This window comes from Polistes dominula, unplaced genomic scaffold, assembly GCF_049000335.1.
Source record: "Polistes dominula isolate Pdom_NZ unplaced genomic scaffold, Pdom_raw_medaka contig_32, whole genome shotgun sequence".
Lineage (NCBI taxonomy): Eukaryota > Metazoa > Arthropoda > Insecta > Hymenoptera > Vespidae > Polistes > Polistes dominula.
This window is the reverse complement of record NW_028300880.1, coordinates 1,305,329-1,312,354: the sequence shown is the minus strand read 5'-3', so window position 1 is coordinate 1,312,354 and position 7,026 is coordinate 1,305,329.

The window sequence follows — 7,026 nt, the reverse complement described above, 5'->3', positions numbered from 1 at the left end:
TTAAGAAATAACCAAGTAGAACTATAGAAGAAACGTCTATTACATTTTCTTTTCGTTACGATTGGAGACGGTTTTTGCTGAAACATCGGCTAGCTGATCCGGCATTTTCCAGGCCGCTTGGTTTATCGTTCAGCGTGATCCCTCTGTTCGTACCGCGGTGTTACAAGTTCCTGCAATCGATGTTTTCATCCCATCTTCCTAACCCAGCTCCGCCCACGCCCTTTCTCTTCCTTTTCTTCTTATTCTTCTTCTTATTCTTATTCTCTAGTTCTCTCTCTTTTTCTCTCAATCTATTTTCATGTATATATTTCTTCTTCTATTTTACTATTTATCTTCATGTACTCTTTACACATACACACACACACACATACATACTTCTTTTTATCTATTTATCTATCTATTTTCATGTACTCTTTTTCTATCTCACTATTCTCATATTTTTATCCTAGTCTCCAACTATTACCTTAATCCATTATCATTGACTATTTTTTATTCTCTTTCTTTCTCATTTATTTATTTTTGTCCTATTTCTATCCTTGTTCTATTACTACTACTATTATTATTATTATTATTACCGTAACTACTATTATCATTATTATTACTACTAATATTAGGTGATTGCAAAAGTTCGTACCAAAGTTCATTCTCAAAAGTTTGTGAAAATTGGGGAAGGAAAATTACTGATATTATTATTAATATTACTATTACTACTACTATTGCTACTATTATTACTGTATTATTAACTTTCATGTAATTTATTTATTTTTCTTCTTTCATCATTTATTTTCTCTTTTATATTCACTTTCATTATTTTTCATATTTTTATTCTTCACATATTTTTACAATTATTATATCATACAATATTATTATTATTATTTATTATTATATTTTTTACTTTCTTTCTTTCTCTCTCTTTCTTCATCTTCTTCTTCTTTTTTTTACTCATTGACTATTCTCATAACATTTTTATTCTTCTCACTACTACTACTACAACTATTACTTCCATGTCGACCTTTTCAAATAACCGATGCCATTTGTCTCTCTCTCTCTCTTCCACCCTTTCGGGGAGGGGGGAAGGGGCCCACCCTATTCATCCCTTACTATCTTTTTCTTTTTCCTTCAAATCTATAGGTATAAGCGCGACGATGCGAGTTACCGTAGGTTTTTACCGTAAAACGTAGTAGAAAAGCTGCTCGATTTGATGGTTTTCGAAGAGGGTCTTTGGGATTCTCGATTTCGAAAGCTTGGATTCCAACAAGAGGGAGATGATCGTTCATGGACTAAAACTCTCTGTCCTTCTGTTCGATTATCCCGCGAAAGAAGAGGGCGAATAAAAGTAAGCGATACTACCGAGACTTCCTTTTAACGTTCGTTCTTTTACGGACTTTTAGCGGTCGCGATACTGAACGATCGTTAAACCATTCCCTTTTTTTTTTTTTTTGAAACTCTTTTTTCTTCTTTTGTTTCATTTGTCTTGTCCAATGGAATTAAATTAAAAAAAAAAAACGTTCTCGAAGGTAATGGGGTACGATAAAATTGTTGGATTAGTTGTTTCAATTTTTTTTTATTAATTTATTTGTAACATTAATGATAAAAAATATATTTGTAAATTGTTGTCAAAGAAATAACAGTTGATTTTGATTGAAATTGCAAATTAACCCTTTCTTTGGCTAGATTTGATGTAACAGTACGTTATTTGTTTGGGTAAAGACTCACATGACGTTTTGATACGTCATTTAAACTGAAATGAGATTTAATTACTTTATTTTGGTTTATTTTAAAATAATTTGAGTAATTATTTATATTATTATAATTAATTGTTATAATATTTCAAAGTAATTTTCAAATAAATGTGTACCCAAAGGATTAATATTGTTAAGTTGATTTGATTCTTTTTATTCGAGGTTATGTTTTCTTTTGTTTTTGTTTATATTGTAAGAAGAAGAAGATGATGAAGATCTATTGGTATAGCTTTGATTAACAGTGAAATAGTAAATTCATTTGTTTATTAAAAGTGTAATGTATTATTATATAATATATTGAATTGTCCGGAAAGTTCGTGCCAATTTTCGGTAGATGGCATTAAAGTTCTTTTGCTAAAAAAGACCTGAGAAGTTCTGGAAGGACGAAATTTTGAAGTTATCCTTAAAAATGAAGAAAAATTGTGAAATAGATTGTAACTTATATATAATTTAATCAATATATACCAAGAAAAAAATGTAAATTCGTTGCATTTCAATCGTCCGTCAAAATTGGCAGGAATTTTTCGAAAAATTCAATATTATCGATTCAGTAACACATTAAAAAAAAAAAAAGAAAAAAATACAAGTAGTTTTTAACTGTGCATCATTCCCTGAGGCATCGGATTTTGTTTCCCAGGTCCGTTGGATTCGAACGACGTCGAACGAAGATACACGTCGGGAGACACGCGATCTGATATTCAATATCCCAAGCTTTCTCCCTTGGGAGTATTTGGCTTCGAGTTGGCATACGGTTCTCTCTCTATCCACTTTTCGCAAGTTTCCAACTTTCTCTCTCTCTCTTTCTCTTTCTCTCTTTCTCTTTTCCCGAAGACAGATGACAGATCTGAAAAGAATAAGATATTTCGATCGTTACTTGATTTACGCTTCAATTTCAAATTATTTTCAACACTCCTTCCGATATCTTTCATTCAAACGAATTGATTCCTTTCTTTTAATTTTATTTTCATTTGTCTTCTACTTCTATTCGGATTATTATTTGATTATTTAAAAAATAGCTGATCTTTTAAGTAATATATATTTTGTTTAAATATAATTATAAATTGTTTGTTTTATAATTAATTGAACATGTGGATTAACGTTTTATTTTTACACAAGAGTATTGTTTATGAGAAAAATAAGTTTGTAAATTTGTCAAGTATGTACGTGTTCACGTATTGTATATTGTAGTTAAGTTTTAGGTTAGAATATAGTATATTCAGTGAGTCACAAGAGTATTCGTACCCCACTTTACGGTTCCACTGTAAATTTCATATAATTACTTGTAATGCTAACTTCCAACATTTCTATACGCACAAACCTATTCTAGGATTATTAAACTTTCAAATTAATATATATATATATATATATATATTGGGGTTGTAGAGAAACATAATTTTACATAAATTATAAGAAAATTAATTTCACAAGAGTATTTGCATTTATTTAAAATATAATAAAAATACAATGATTATTTTTGCAAATAGTACTTGATTAATCCTTTTCTGAATTTTACAACACCTTTTAAATGATTGATAATATTTCGATGTGAACAATTTTGTTAAACATTTATTTATCATACAATAAAAAATTATTTTTTATAGCAATACAAATTGATATCAATTACGTACAAGTTTAAATATTTAAAAAAAAATATGTTTACTTGTATACGAAAAACAGAACAAAAACAATACATTGCAATTAACTGTATAAATTGTTTTCAAATTTATGATACTCTTACGAGTACTCTTTTGTGACTCACACTATACATATTTTCTATACTAAAGTTAAAATAAATCGATTGATCGTATTTCATCGAAAGAAGAAAGAAAATGTCCGCAAAACAGATCTTTACCGGAAATCAGACTGAGTGGTGCAATTTCGTAAGATATGTGGCACCAGCCGGAAGTCGCCTAACAGAAAGAGAGAAAGAGAGTATAAATTGAATCAGGATTGTGTTGCTATCGTCCAACGCGTAAAATCGACTTCGCACGCCCTTTAAATCGTCGACGCGAGACCATGACGTAAGCCCTTTCAACCACCCACCTATCCCCCTTAACCCCCTCAACTCCCTGCATCCACCTTTCTACTCTACACTCTCCCTCATCCTTCCTCTTTCTCTCATCCCTTTTCGATTCTGGTTTTACTGCAAAGCCGGACAACCATTACAGAACGGAAAATGCCAATAACTTTGGCGCGACGGGCCACTTAAATTTCTACCCCACAACTTTTCCATTCTAACCTCTCTTTTTCTCATTTTCTAGCCGGTATATATGTACTGGTATGTATGTATAATACATATGTATATATGTACTTTCTAGTTTTTCTATTCGTTTATTATTTTATTTTTTCAGTTTTTTGAGGTTAGAATTTTGTAGTTTAATTTTTTTGTCGATAATATAGAAAAGAAAACAATTTTTTCAACAGATTGTAATTGTTTCTTTTTTTTTTTTTTAAATTTATGATTAAATTCAATTTAAATACAAAAGTAGAATTTTTTTTCATATTCTTTTAATTTACGAATAAATATTTGTATTTATATTATTGATAAATGATTTGGTTATTTTTTTTTATTGATACACAATGAATGAATATATAAAAATGAAAATAAACAATAACCAATGAAAAATATTGTCTAAAGTATAAGATAAAAATTCTGATAGATCAAGTGTCATCCATGGGTTAAAGTTAGACGTTTATCGGTCAGGGACACGATAATGGTTCAGTTGAGGATCACATTGGAATATTCTCATAGTGGTCTCGACCGACCTGTGGCTAGCTGTTGGGCTTAGATACACGGCGCTTAGATCCGCCTTGGGTTTGGTTTAGGACCCTTCGTGCGAAGGCGATACGTCAACGTCATAATAGGGACCATAAATCCCACTCGCACGCGCCTAAACCCGACCTCGTCCAAAGACCGCACGTGGACTTACATTAAACGCTTTATGCAACTATCTATGACTCCCCCCCTTCGCCCCCACCCACCCTTTCCCCCATATTGCAATATTCATTTCTAAATTTACACGTGGATCGAATTGACCGATTATTTTTGCTTGTCAACATTTTTTATCAAGAAAACAAAAAATACCTTTGCCAAGAATTTTGTTCAACTGTATTTGTGTGTCGATTTATAATAAATAAATAAATAAATAAATGTTTAAATGAATGTTTACGAGGACAAATGATAGGTAGTTAAATGGTTGTCGTAGAAAGTGATGATAATTTAAATGATTGTACATAATGATGCGAAAGTTGTTGTAAACGCGTTTCATTTAGGAATCAGCAGCAGTGGTCAATGGTCCGAATGGTGTCGTTCATGGGCAAAGCGTAAGTGGTGGCAGTAACCTGAAAGTTATCGCACGGCCAACAGGGTCGTAACGAGCACGGCACGTAGAATGCAGGTTACCGGTCGAAGGGACGACATTCTGCCACGTTGTTATAGCCACTAGGCTTATTTACACCGGACATTGCCAGCCACCGTGTACATCGTTGACGATCGTGTTTAAGATGATGACACTTTTTTTTCTTTTTCTTTTTCTTCTTCTTCTTCTTCTTCTTCTTCTTCTTCTTCTTCTTAACTTCGAGGAATTAACTAAGATCTCGTAGTTATTTCTTTTTGTATATATATGTGTATATTTTTTGCTGTTCATTTAATTATTGTACAGGATATAGGTTAGGTTTATTGAATTGTTTTAATTTGTGCTTTTTTATTACTTTTATTTATGTTTATGTGTAAGAGGATATTATTGAGCATTTTAATTATTATATTTTTAAATTAATTATTTTTATTGTAATATTAATGTTTTTAAATTAACATAAATTTTATAGGATTATAGTTTAATCAAATATGGCTGTCAGAAAAGTTCGAGCTAATTTGATATATTTTTATTATTATTAAAAAATTATAATTAACTTTAGTTAATTGATATTTGTTTCAGATCTATTTGTTAAGCAAAAAGTTTATATAAAATTAATTAAAATATAATATTGATTATTAAATAAATCATTCATTAAATATTATATGTGATTACCTTAGTAAAATAAAATATAATAATAATTAAAAAAAAAAAAATATAAAAGGTGACAGATTTTGAAAAGTAAATAAAAATGTAATAAAAACATAAAAGAAAAATTTAATGAAACGATAACGTCCAATGGAATAACAAGATTTCTAAATAAGGAAATATGAACAAGTTAAAATGAAACAGTTTTACGACGTCGTTATTTACTTAGAGAACAAGAATAAACGTTTCCTCTGGCTTGGAAAGTAAGAATGGATTTTAACGAGCAACGAAGCACACCTGGAATCATTTCAACGATCTTAGAAAGAAAAAGAAAAAGAAGAAGAAGAAGAAGAAGTAGAAGAAAAAGAAATGGATGAGAGTAGAAGTGGGAGAGAAACGTAAGGTGACTATCGAGCACCATAAAAAACACATTTCTGTCCTATCGGCCATATTTTATTTGAAGAAAATAATCTAGAAAGGAAGAAAGGAACTTATTTTACCTCTCAAATGGTCTTAAACTGTTAACAGGATGGTTTTGATTTGGACAACCATAAAAAATCCTTACCCGTTTCTCTTATAATTTCGTTTTTATTTTCTAATTTGTGAGAATGAAATACAAAAAGAAACAGTAATAGATAAAAAAGGTTAGGAAATGTTGAGGTTAGGAATTATTATATAGAAAATTATTATATATATATATTATATAGAATTATTATTATATAATTATATAATATTATAATTATTTTTAATATAATATTTAATTTTTTAATTTTTATTATTTTATTTTAATAGATAATTTTTATTTTTCGATAAATGGTTTCGAAATAACCGTATAACAAATAAAAAATATTAATACTTAGATACATTTAAAGAAACATAAAAAAAAAAGCAAAAATTTAAATATTTTTTAAAGATCCAATAAAATATTTTAATGTCAATTAAATATAATCGTAATATTATTATCAATTAATATCAATTGTTTCACGTAAATACGTGATTTTTTTTTGGGGTATTTATTTTTTTATTTTTTTATTTTTTTTATTTTAATAGTAATATCTTTATATTACCGGACAAGAATGTTGTACGAATTGCTAAGTCGTCTGACAGATGCATAGAAATTTTTCTTCGTCTCTTCTTTGAAAGAAGTAGTACTGGGCTAAGTTCGTAACGTGCTATGATTTCCCAAGAGTCACAGGGTTACCGTATATTTTCATACGAATGCCTGGTAAACGCCTATCCCCCTGTCATATACCGATGTAACGTCAGCGACCAAGCGCGAAAGT